This window comes from Macaca thibetana, chromosome 1, assembly GCF_024542745.1.
Source record: "Macaca thibetana thibetana isolate TM-01 chromosome 1, ASM2454274v1, whole genome shotgun sequence".
Lineage (NCBI taxonomy): Eukaryota > Metazoa > Chordata > Mammalia > Primates > Cercopithecidae > Macaca > Macaca thibetana.
Genome location: NC_065578.1, coordinates 131398436 through 131412202, shown reverse-complemented (window position 1 = coordinate 131412202; position 13767 = coordinate 131398436). Strand labels below are relative to the sequence as shown.

Below are 13767 nucleotides of genomic sequence, written 5' to 3'. Positions count from 1 at the left end.
CTAGAATGACAGCCGCTAACACATGTGGGTGTTCATTGTTTCAGTTTCTCACTTATGCTGATGCTTTGAGCAGGTCTTAAGGTAAAGGGTAAAGAGGAACACAAGGAAAACTCATCGGGCACCCCACTTCAGTGTTTGGGAACCAAAAGAACTCATGACAGGAGTTACCATGTTTCAGGACGGCTTTCTAACTTCATATGGTTTGGCTCTGTGTTCCTACCCAAATCCCATCTTGTAGCTCCCATAATTCCCACGTGTTGTGGGAGGACCTGATGGGAGATGAATGAATTATGGGGGCAGGTCTTTCCCATGCTGTTCTCATGATAGTGAATGGGTCTTATGAGATCTGATAGTTTTAAAATAGTTTTTTAAAAAGGGGAGTTGCCCTGAACAAGCTCTCTCTTTGCCTGCTGCCATCCACGTAAGATGTGACTTGCTCCTCCTTGCCCTCTGCCATGATTGTCAGGCCTCCCCAGCCAGTGGAACACTTGGGTATGTCTTTATCAGTAGCATGAAAACACACTAATACAGTAAATTGGTACCAGGAGTAGGGCATTGCTGAAAGATACCAGAAAATGTGGAAGCAACTTTAAAACTGGGTAACAGGTAGAGGTTGGAACAGTTTTCAAGACTCAGAAGAAGACAAGAAAATGTGGAAGAGTTTGGAACTTCCTAGAGGCTTGTTGAATGACAAAAATGCTGATAGTGACAGAAACAATAAGATCCAGGCTGAGGTGGTCTCAGATGGAGATGAGGGACTTATTTTGGGAACTGGAGCAAAGGTGACTCTTGTTATGTTTTAGCAAAGATACTGGCAGCACTTTGCCCCTGACCTAGAGATTTCTGTCTTAGAGCTTGAGAGAGATGATTTACAGTATCTGATGGAAGAAATTTCTAAGCAGGAAAGCATTCAAGATGTGACTTGAGTGCTGTTAAAGGCATTCAGTTTTAAAAGGGAAACAGAGCATAAAAATTTGGAAAATTTGCAGCCTAATAATGTGATAGAAAAGAAAATCCCATTTTCCGAGGAGAAATTCTTGCTAGCTGCATAAATTTGCATAAGTAAGGAAGAGCTAAATGTTAATCAGGAAGACAATGGGGAAAGTATCTCCAGGGCATGTCAGGGACTTGTGTGGCAGCCCCTCCCATCACAGGCCTGGAGGTATAAGAGGAAAAAGTGGCTTCATGGGCCAGGCCCAGGGTCCCTGCACTATGTGCAACCTAGTGACTTAGTGCTCTACATCCCAGCCACTGCAGCAGTGGCTGAAGGGGGCTACTGTAGAGCTTGCAACTTGGCTTCAGGAGTGCAAACCTCAAGTCTTGGCTGCTTCCACATGCTGTTGAGCCTGAGAGGGCAGAGAAGTCAAGAATTGAGGTTTGGGAACCTCTGCCTAGATTTCAGAAGATGTATGGAAACTACTGGATGCCCAGGCAGAAGTTTGCTGTAGAGGCGGAGTCCTAATGGAGAACCTCTGCTAGGGCAGTGCAGAAGGGAAATGAGGGGTTGGAGCCCCTACACAGAGTCCTTGCTGGGGCACCGCCTAATGGAGCGGTGAGAAGAAGGCCACCATCCTCCAGACCCCACAATGGTACATACACTGATAGCTTGCATCATGCACCTGGAAAAGCCACAGACACTCAACACCAGTCTGTGAAGGCAGCCAGGAGGGAGGCTGTTCCCTGCAAAACCACAGGGCTGGAGCTGCCCAAGACTATGGGAACCCACTGCTTGCATCGATGTGACCTGGATGTGAGACAGAGTCAAAGGAGATCATTTTGGAACTTTAAGATTTGACTGCCTTACTGGATTTTTGGACTTTCGTGGGGCCTGTAGCTCCTTTGTTTTGGCCAATTTCTCCCATTTGAGATGGCTATATTTTCCTAGTGCCTGTATCCCTATTGTGTATAGGAAGTAACTAACTTGCTTTTGATTTTACAGGCTTATAGGTGGAAGGGACTTGCCTTGTCTTGGATAAGACTTTGGACTGTGGACTTTTGAGTTAATGACTTTGAGGGACTGTTGGGAAGGCATGATTGGTTTTGAAATGTGAAGATATGATATTTGGGAGGGGCCAGGGGTAGAATGATATGGTTTGGCTCTATGTCCCCACCCAAATCTCATCTTGTAGCTCCCACAATTCACACATGTTGTGGGAGGGACCCAGTGGGAGAAGACTGAATTATGGGAGTGGGTCTTTAGCATGCTGTTCTCATAGTAGTAAATGGATCTCAGAAGATCTGATGGTTTTAAAAAAATGGGAGTTTCTCTGCACAGCTCTCTTTTTGCCTACTGCCATCCACGTAAGATGTGACTTGCTCTTCCTTACCTTCTGCTATGATTGTGAGGCTACCCCAGCCATATGGAACTGTAAGTCCAATAAACTTCTTTTTTTTTTTTTTGTAAAAGGCCCAGTCTCAGGTACGCCTTTAGCAGCAGGATGAAGATTGACTAATACATGCTCTTTTTTAGAAACTAACTTTTGTAGTGATACCCTCTGTTGGTTCTCCACCAGGCAATGCACAAACTGCTGACTCAAATAATGATTTTATCTTATAAATATTTCCCAAATATTTATTTCCCAATTTTCTGGTTCAAGTTCTCACTATCTCTTTCTAGGACCATTAGTGTTCTAACTCACCTCCTTTCTTCCAGCCCAAAGTTCTAAAATCTACCCTGCACCATTTCAAGAAGTATATTGCAAAAATTAGATGATAACATATTCTGTGATTGTCTACTTATATTTTGCTCACATAATGCTCCCTTCCATCTCAAGTATTAGTTATCTAAATATTTGTGGAAGGCTGGTCTGTTTTTCAGCTTCAGGAAATGGATGATTATTTACTTAAGTCAATCAGGGAGAGCAAGTTCCTTTTAAGCAGTTGATTAAAAATAGACATGTGACCCAATTTTAGCCACTGGTGCCTGAAGAGAAGCCTGCAGTAGGAAAATATCTTTAAAAAAATTTTCTTTGCTAGTCAAAGGACATGAGCTAGAAGAAATAGCTTGTTATTTGTTCTCACTATCCTTGTGTTTTCATTTGGAGAGCTGAGGCAGTTGAATTGAATACAGCAGAAGAAATGTTTCATGGAAGCTATTATTGAATCTATGAATTAACTCACATCCCTCCTCTCTCCCCAAGTAAAAAATCTTCTTGTAAATTTCTTACTTTTTAAATCATTTAACTTAAGAATTATGTTGCCTGAGGCTGAAATTATTCTAACTAGCTCATTGATCACTTAATTTCACTTTTTAAAATTCTCCAGTGTTACATGTATTGCTCATTGGATAAAGTGATTCTTTGTTTGGTACTCAAGGACCTTCATAACCTGGTATATCTTTATTTCTCTAGTCTCATTTCTTGCTAGTCTCTGTCTTTTCTCTTCTTGTCCTTCTATAACAACTATTTAATTTGTCCATATCTCTAACACATAATGTTATTTCACACATATTGCTAGTTCATGACTTAGTAGATTTAGTCATCTTCTCTCATCCTGCAATTCCCCTCACACATTTTCTGCTTTGCTGTCCAAATTTTCCTCAAATGACTATATTAAAGCTTACTCTTCCTTTGGAAACTTTCCATACCTATCACAGGTCACCCTTGAGTGCCTCTGTAATACTCTACACATTCCTATGTCTTAGCACTTAGTGCATTTTGTTAAAACGTTCTTTTCACTTGTTTGTGTGCTCCCTCTGTATTGAAAGATAGGTGATTAGAGTCATCATTAATTATTCACCTTCTTTGCGTCACCAATTTCCTGACATAAATTAAGATGATCAATAAATGTTAGTTGAACTAAATACAATCGAGCATGCACAAAATTCACCTAAATTGAATAATTAAAATTGAACTTACATTTTTATTTCTCTCTTTTCTTAATTATCAAAACTAAATAAAATGTAGTCATTTCTTTACAAGTTTCCATCTTTACTCATACTAATTTCTGTTAATAAAAAGTATGTTTTAAAAAAATGTTTATTTTAGGTTCGGGGTATGTGTACATGTTTGTTATATAGGTAAACTGTGTGTCATGGGGGTTTGATGTTCAGATTATTTCATCACCCAGGTAATTAGCATGATACTTGAAAGGTTTTTTTTTTTTTTTTTTTTTTTTTAAATCTTCCCCTTTCTCCCAACCTTCACTCTCAAGTAGGTCCTGGTATCTGTTGTTCCCCTCTTTGGGTCCATGTCTTCTCCTTGTTTGGCTCCTACTTACAAGCGAGAATAGGTGGTACTTGGTTTCTTTTCCTGTGTCAGTTTGCTTAGAATAATGGCCTCTAGTTATTGAGGCCATAATGCTGCACAATACATATTATTCTTTTTATGGCTGTGTAGTATTATATGGTATATATGTACATTTTCTCTATCCAGTCTACCACTGATGAACATTTAGGTTGATTCCATGCCTTTGCTATTTTGTGAATAGTGCTGCAATGAACATATGAATGCATGCCTTTAGGGTAGAAGGATGTATATTCCTTCGGGTATGTATGTACCCAGTAATGGGATTGCTTGGTCAAATGATAATTCTGTTTCAAGTTCTTGGAGGAATTTTCACAGTACTTTTCACAATGACTGAACTAATTTACACTACTACCAGCAGTGTATAATCATTCCCTTTTCTCTGTAACCTTGCCAGCATCTGTTATTTTTTGACTTTTTAAAAATAGCCATTCTGACTGGTGTGAGATTGTTTCTCACTGTGGTTTTGATTTGCATTTCTCTAATTATTAGTGATGTTGAGCATTTTTTTTTTCATATGCTTGTTGGTCCCATATATATCGTCTTTTGAAAAGTGTCTATTCATGTCCTTTGCTCACTTTTTAATGGAGTTGTCTGGTTTTTGCTTATAAATTTGCTTAAGTTTCTTACAGACTTTGGATATTAGACCTTTGTTAGATGCACAGTTTTAAAATATTTTCTCCCATTCTGTAGGTTGTCTGTTTACTCTGTTGACAGCTTCTTTTGCTGTGAAGAAACTCTTTACTTTAACTAGGTTTCATTTGTCAATTTTTGGTTTTGTTGCAATTGCATTTGGTACCTTTGTCATAAAATCTTTGTCAGGTCCTATGTCCAAAATGGTATTTCTTAGGTTATATGCTGGGGATTTTATAGTTTTAGGTTTTACATATAACTCTTTAATTAATCTTGAATTGATTTTTTTTAATGGGGTAAGGAAGGGGTCCAGTTTCAATCTTCTGCATACAGATAACCAGTTATCTCAGTACCATTTATTGAATAGAGGGTTCTTTCCTCATTGCTTGTTTTTGTCAGTTTTGTTTAAGATCAGATGATTGTAGGTGTGTGGGATTATTTTTGGCTCTCTGCTATGCTAGTACCATGCTGTTTTGGTTATTGAAATGGGCCTAGAAGAAAATCTACATAAGTTTCCGCCCAAAAACAAGAGTTCTTTTCATCACCACATGGCACATACTCTAAAATCAAATGCACAATTGAACATGAAACAATCCTCAGCAAATTCAAAGAAACCAAAATCATAATTCTATTAGCCCATTCTCACGCTGCTAATAAAGACATACCCAAGACTGGGTAATTTATACAGAATAAAAGGTTTAATGGTCCACATGGCTGGGGCGGCCTCACAATCATGGTGGAAGGCAAGGAGGAGTAAGTCACGTCTTACATGGATGGTAGCAGGCAAAAAGAGAGCTTGTGCAGAGAAACTCCCCCTTATAAAACCATCAGATCTCATGATGCTTACTCATTATCATGAGAACAGCACAGGAAGGACAAGCTCCCATGATTCAATTACCTTTTCCTGGTTCCCACAACACATGGGAATTCAAGATGAGATTTGGGTGGGGACACAGCCAAACCATATCATGCACACTTCAACCACACTCTTGGACCATAACACTATTAAAAAAAAATCAATACCAAGAAAATTTCTCAAAATCATACAATTACATGGAAATTAAGCGACCTGCTCCTGATTGACCTTTGGATAAACAGTGAAATTAAGGTAGAAATTGAGAAATTCCTTAAAACTAATCAGAACAAAGATAAAACATAACAGACTCTCTGGGACACAGCTAAGGCACTGTTAAAAGGGAAGTTTATAGCACTAAATGCCCACATCGAAAAGTTTAAAACATCTCAAAATAATAACTTAATATCACAACTAAAGGAATTAGAGAAATAAGAACAAACCAAACTGAATGCTAGTAGAAGACAAGAAATAACCAAAATCAGAGCTGAATTAAAGGAAATTGAGACACAAAAAACCATATGAAAGATCAATGATCCAAGAGCTGTTTTTTTTTTTAAAGTTAATAAGATAGATAGATTGCTAGCAAGATTAATAAAAAAAAAGAGAGAGAGAAGATACAAATAAGCACAATCAGAAATGCCAAAGGGGCCAAAACCAATAGCCCACAAAAATATAAAAAATCCTCAGAGACTGCTCTGAACAGCCTTACACACACAAACTAGAAAACCTAGAAGAAATAGGTACATTCCTGGACCCATACAACCTCCCAAAATTTAATCAGGAAGAAATTGAATCCCTGAACAGACCAACAATGAGTTCTGAAATTGAATCAGTAACAAAAAGCCTACCAAGCAAAAAAAGCCTAGGACCAGGCAGACTTACAGCTCAGTTCTGCCAGATATGTAAAGAAGAGTTGATAACATTTCTATTGAAATTATTTCAAAAAAATTGAGGAGGAAGGACTCTGCCCCAACTCATTCTATGAGGCCAGAATCATCCTGACACTAAAACCTGGCAGAGATGCAACAAAAAGAAATCTTCAGGCCAATATTCTTAATGAACATAGATGCAAAAATCCTCACTAAAATACTAGCAAATTAAATCCAGCATCAAATCAAAACACTAGTCCACCATAACCAAGTGTGATTTATCCCTGGGATGTAAGGTTGGTTCAACATGCACAAATCAATAAATATGGTTCATCACATAAAAAGAGCTAAAAACAAAACCCACATTATTATTTCAACAGATGAAGAAATAGTTTTTGATAAAATTCAACATCCGTTCCTATTAAGAGCTCTCAACAAACTAGGCATTGAAGGAACATACTTCAACATAATAAGAGCCATCTATGAGAAACCCACAGCCAACATTATACCAATGGACAAAAGCTGGAAGCATTCCCGAAAAGAATGCCCTCTCTCACCACTCCTACTTGACATAGTCCTAGAAGTCCTGGCCAGAACAATCGGGCAAGAGAAAGTAATAAAGGGCATCCAAATAGGAAGAGGGTAAGTCATATGATCCCTGTTTGCAGAAAACATGATTGTATACCTAGAGAACCCCACAGTCTTTGCCTATGAACTCCTCAATCTGATAAGCAACTTCAGAAAAATTTCAATATAAAAACTCAATGCAGGAAAATCAGTAGCATACCTATATACCAACAACAACCAAGCTGAGAGCCAAATCAAGAACACAACCTCATTCACAATTGTCACAAAAAGAATAAAATACCTAGAAATACAGTGAACCAGGGAAGTGGAAGACCCCTACAATATGAATCACAAAACACTGCTCAAATAAATCAGAGATGACACAAACACATGGAAAAACATTTCATGCTCATGGATAGAAAGAATCAATATCGTTAAAACTGCCATACTGCCTAAAGCAATTTACAAATTCAATATTATTCCTATCAAATGACCCATGACACTCTTCACAGAACTAGAAAAACTATTTTAGAATTCATATGGAACCAAAAAAGAGCCCAAACAGCCAAGGCAAACTTAATCAAAAAGAATAAAGCTGGAAGCATCACTTTACCTGACTTCAAAAAGTTGTCTTAATACAGGGGATCTTCATCAACCTGATGAAGGACATCTACAAGAAAATGACAAATATGCATATGAAAAGATGCTCAACATCATACATTCACAAGGAATTGCAAATGAAGAATAATGAGATACCACTACACATCTATTAGAACAGCTAAAATCCAAAATGCTGACAATACCAAATGCTGGTGATGATGTGGAGCAACAGAACTCTTATCAATTGCTAGTGGAATTGCAAAATGGTACAGCCACTTTGGAAGACAGTTTGACAGTATCTTAGAAAACTAAAAATACTCATACATTCCAGTACTTGTTCTCTTTGGTATTCACCCGAAGGAGTTGAAAACTTACATCCATAAAAGAAGCCTTCAGACATGACTATCTTTACTCATAATTGACAACACTCAGAAGCAATAAAATGTCCTTCAGTAGGTGAGTGGATCAATAAACTGTGTTATATCCAGACAATGGGATACTATTCAACCCCAGAAGAAATGAGACATTAAGCCATGAGAAGATACGGAGGAACCTTATTAAATGAAAGAAGCTAATCTGAAAAGGATACCTACTGTATAATCCTAAAATGACAAAAGTATAGAGAGAATAAAATCAGTGCTTGCCATGGGGTTGTGAGAAGAAAAGGAGTTAATGGAGAACAGATCATTTTTAGGGCGATGAAACGACTCTGTATGATACTATAATGGCAGATAGTTGTCATTTTGCATTTGTCTAAATGTATTGAATGTAAGATACCAAGAGTGCACCCTAATATAAATTGCAGACTTTGGGTAGTAAAAATGTATCAGTATTGAACACATGTTCACTGATTGTAACAAATGTACCCCTCTGGTGAGGGATGATGATGATGAAGGAGGTAGTGCATGTGTGGGGTGAGGAGCATATAGAAACTGTAATTTCCATTCAATTTTGCTGTAAATCTAAAACTGCTCTTAAAAAAGTATATTAAACAAAAAAGAAGATGTTACTGGATTTAAAAATAACAAGATTTATTTGCCATAAAACATCCAGGAAGACTAGAGCTTGTAAGCAGCCTTGTTAGTGAGATCAAAAGTGATCGCACTGTGACAGGATTTTCTGGCTACTGCTAAAAGTAGACAGGAACTCGTATTAATTGAACTTCTTCTCTATGCCAGACTTTAATCACAGTTCTTTTTCATATCCCCTGATTCTTCCCAATAACTTCTCAAGGCTGGTATGCATATGTTGAAATATTTTATATCTCCAGCTGGGTTTTCTTTCTAGGCCATGGCCAAAAGAGCACCGTGGTCTGTTTGCCCTTGTTGGAAATGAAGTTTATATCCTCAAAGAGAATTGACTCTAGGGAAGTTTCAGAAGTGGCTTTGACCACTTTTTTAAAAGTTTGGTCTATAAGTAATTGCAGGACTTCTAAAGGGGCACTCTTACTCCACACAAATAAAAAGTGTTTGGGATTTTAGCCCTTTGTTGAACTTCTTAATGGAATGATATACTTATGGATTTAGGAGTCATGTCTGTGTTCTATTAGGCATGATATGTGTAACTATGATGCTAACAATAATAGGAATCAACAAATTTGGATTTTTATTTCTTAAGCACCTACTATATGCCAACTTAAATTATCTTACTTAATTCTTCCAACAACTTTATGATTAAGTATGATTTTCAGTTTTGCAAATGAGGCAAAAAAGGGTTAGCTAAATTGCCCTACAATTTACAATGATGATTTATGGAATCGGAATTAAAACTCAAAGTTGTTGGGAACAGGCCCCAAAATCTGGCCATAAACTGGTCCCAAAACTGGACATAAACAAAATCTCTGCAGCACTGTGACATGTTCGTGATGGCCTTGATGCCCATGCTGGAAGGGTGTCAGTTTACCAGAATGAGGGCAAAGAACATCTGTCCCACCCAGGTAGGAAAGCTGCTTAAGGTGCTCTTAAACCACAAACAATAGCATGAGTGATCTATGCCTTAAGGATATGTTCATGCTGCAGATAACTAGCCAGAGCCCATCCCTTTATTTCAGCCCATCCCTTTATTTCCTTTAAGGAATAGTTTTAGCAAATCTTATGACTGGCTTGCTGTCAATAAATGTGTGGGTAAATCTCTGTTAGAGGCTCTCAGCTCTGAAGGCTGTGAGACCCCTGATTTCCCATTCCACACTCTCTGTTTCTATGTGTGTGTCTTTAATTCCTCTAGCGCTGCTAGGTTAGGGTCTCCCCAGCCATGCTGGTCTTGGCACAAAGTTTTTTGACTGTATGTTCTATTATAAACAACACTGAAAATTGTGCTTGTGGTTTTATCTTTTAGTAGCGTCTGAGAGTGAGTCATGAGAAACAGTACTATGTATATGTAGATGGGTGTGCAGATAAGCTGAGATGTGCAGACAGGCAGACAAGCTGACTGCTTTTTTTTTTTTTTTCCTAAAAAGGAAATGACGGTTTAAAAAAATGCTCTGAAAGAACCAACGAGTATGGCAACACCTTTTTTTGGAACTCCCATGGTATACATTCCTCTTTTTGTGTGGGGGATTGTTTTGTTTTACTTTAAGGGAGTCAAGCAACTAACCTGACTTGCTTCTCTTGATGCTTTTACCCCGGTATCAAAGTGAAAAACATCATTTATCATAGTTCAAAACAACTTTAAAATGTATGAAGGTCAAGGAATGTGTATGACCCACATTGTGCAAGAGCTAGTTAGTAGCAGAGCCTAGATTAAAAGTCAGGCCTCCTGACTCCCAGTCTACATCTCCACAGTGACTCCTATGAATGTAGGAAATGATGCCCTTCTGTGTGGTTCAGGCAAAGCCTCCTAATCAGGCCTGAGGAAGGGACGCCTAGCTGGACTGTATTCTAGAGCTGTTTCTTTGACATCCCAATCTATATTCCCATGTTCCCAATTAGCATTAATTGAGGGAGAAAGAGGAGAAAACTGGAGCCTCCCCAAAGCTCCCTGCTCCACAACTCGTGGAGGGGGTGGTCTCTGCTGAGAAAAGGTCGATAATTACAGAAGTTGAGGCTGTGAATCATTGAGCTGGCACCAGCTCCCTCCTGGGGACTGTTCCCTTGATTCTCCCCCGACTTTCCCAGTTCAATTAAGCAGCTTGTTTGCCTTCTCATTAGTAAAACTTGTTAGCACTTTGTTCTATTCCCCTGAGTTGCTTAGGAGAAAAGTTCTGTGGGAGGATTTGCTTTATTGGATAGGTCTAGCTCTCATGCTCTCTATGAGATACTGAGGTACCCATGTCCTCCAAACAAGTCAAATATAACAGTGGTAATTCAGCAATGGGTCCAAGGCTCCACTGTTTGGACAAAGGGAAGAGGAAGCAAAAAGCTAGACTGGTAAGGATAGGGAAGTTCAATGCAACTGCCTCAGATCCAACTGATAAGGACATATTTAAGACCTGTTTTGTACACATTGCTCAAAGATTCCCAGGCACATTGCATATTGTTGGGCCTCTGAGCAGACGTACCCATGCCTTCTGATCTCTCCTCTCCATGTACAGAATTTGTGCAGATCCTCACATTGCTACAGCTTTTCAGAGCTCATCAAGCACTTTCATATTTCAGTAGTGCCTCCCCACTCAGGCAAGCTCCTACTTCTTCAGCATGAGCTTACTGTGTTCCTGGCTTACTCAGAACAGAGACTGACTACATCAATAGGGGAATTTCTAACCCTTCTCACTAAGATCAGGTGAAGTGACATTGAAAATTGCCCATTTTTTTTAGCCCATTCAGACCAACCCTCAACAAGTTAATTTAATACCTATATGTTGACCACTGCCAACATTAGTAGAATATCAGTAAAACTATTGAGTGACCACTAAAGTGGCTATATAAATGTATAAAGGAAATTGAGACTCAGAAAGATTATGTATCTAGTCCAGGATCACAGAAAAAAAAAATCACGAGTCTGGTGTTCATGCATAGGTGAGTGGTGTAGAAGGAGGACATTCTGGACAAAGAAATATAGAGAAAGTAAGGAGGTGGTTCAGTATTTAGTAATAGTCCAGAGTGGATAAAAAGGGAAGTATAGAGGGAGTATATAAATAAATGGAAGACCCAATTAAAGATAATAGATTCAGAAAATGTTAAAACTTCATCATCATTCTGGTTTTACTTTCCCTGACCTGAGACACCTGGATCTATTAAAGCACCCATCCTTAGTCTCCTGAAATGTCTAAGGTCTGAGTTACAGCAGAAACAAAAGACTCTTTAGTATAACAAGGGTCTCAGAACCTGCCCCAATTTCCCCCATTCTCTGCCCCTCAGCATTAGAAGGAGTTTTTAAGTTATGCCATTATCCAGCCTTTGCTTCCTGGGTCTCAGCCCGTGTGCCTGAGGTCCTAATGTTGCTGCCTCTTTCCTTGGGGGCACTAGACTGTATTTTCCTTTTCAGATTACACCCATGCCTATGCCTCCCACAGGTAGGCAGGTCTCCAGGAACCATGGATGTTCTCTCTTCCTTCTCATTACTTCGACAATTGCTGCACAGCACTAGCAAGGAGCAGACTCAGTTTTGCAGTGAGATCAAAGGCAACACCCTGGAAATAATCTGATTCCATATTTTTGAACAAACCAAAAAGCAGCACTAGAAAATTAATATATAAAGCAGGTAAATACCACACAGAAAACAAACTAAAATAGTATAAATGGGGAATTGAAGCTCTGACTATTTCCTGTGCCCTCTTTTCTCCCGTGGCTTTCCTAGCAGTTTCTCTTCTGAGATGACTTACTTCAACCTTTTCACTCTTCTGATGAGTGAATTGAGGGCCAAGGAGGTAACATGACCTGCCAAAAGATGCACAGCTCATTAGTGGCTAAGGCGAACTAGAACTTTTCAGAGGCAGGTCACGGAGTTGGGTCTTGAATACCTTTTATAAAATTGCTTCTTAAAAATTATTATATATTTGATCAATAACCAATTTTTGCTTCTTATATTTCTGGTTTATATCAGCAACTATAAGCTGTTTTCTGAATACCTTCATACTCTTTAGATCCTTTCATACCTTTATAATCTTTAAATTTATTTCTTCATTCTAAGAGAGGATTATCCCAATTTTTACATAATGAATAAAAAAATGTTACAGAACTTGCTCTAAGAAAATATAAATTCAACCCTAGATTCACTCCAGCAGACTGAGTGACTGTGGTAAGACTTTCTCAACCTCATTTTCTTTGTCTGCAGAATGAGAGGCTGGCAGTTGATGACTGCTTACATTCCTTCCATCTTAGGGAGTTTTGATCCTGTGATTACAACACTTCTTAAAGAAAGTAGGATCTGAACTCGGCCCATATGGGTAAGATCCAAATATCCAGAGCAAAGCTGGGAAGGTGTTGGTCCAAATTCAAGTGTTGCCACGTTTTGGTTATGTAATTCTGGACAATTTTTTTTGTTTGTTTGTTTTTGTTTTTTGAGACAGCATCTGGCTCTGCTGCCCAGGCTGGAGTGCAAGGGCACGTCTCGGCTCACTGCAGCCTTGACCTTCTGGGCTCAAGCAATTCTTCTGTCTCAGCCTCCCAAGTAGCTGGAACTACAGGCACGTGCCACCACACTTGGCTAATTTTTAAATTCTTCATAAGGACAGGGTCTTGCTTTGTTGCCCAGGCTGTCTAGAACTCGTAGACTTAAGCATCTGCCGGCCTCAGCCTCCCGAATTACTGGGATTACAGGCGTGAGTCACTGCTCCCAGCCTGGGCAAAAAATTATCTCACTTTGACCATCTCTTTCCTTATATTTAAAAAGATTATGATCTCCACAGTTCTCTAAGGCTTAAAGGAAACAAAACATACAAAATGATTAACACTGCTCCTGACACTTAAAAGGTGCTCATGAATAATAGAAAGTCTTATTATTTCAGAGACACGATGTATAGAAAAGAGATTTTAATGCCTGGCTCTTTGGGGTTCAATCATTATGTTTAGTATATTCTTCTTCTTCTTCTTCTTTTTTTTTTTTTTTTTTTGAGACGGAG

General features: G+C 38.7%; 1 protein-coding gene across 1 annotated transcript in view; it reads right to left on the bottom strand.

Annotated features, from left to right (window-relative positions):
- Window positions 1-13767, bottom strand: part of MNDA (myeloid cell nuclear differentiation antigen) — a 44630-nt gene that overhangs the window by 17329 nt on the left and 13534 nt on the right. Inside the window, exon 2 of the mRNA XM_050758121.1 lies at window positions 7783-7839. The gene's annotated coding sequence lies outside the window, so the exon portion shown is untranslated. The remainder of the gene's footprint in view (window positions 1-7782; window positions 7840-13767) is intronic.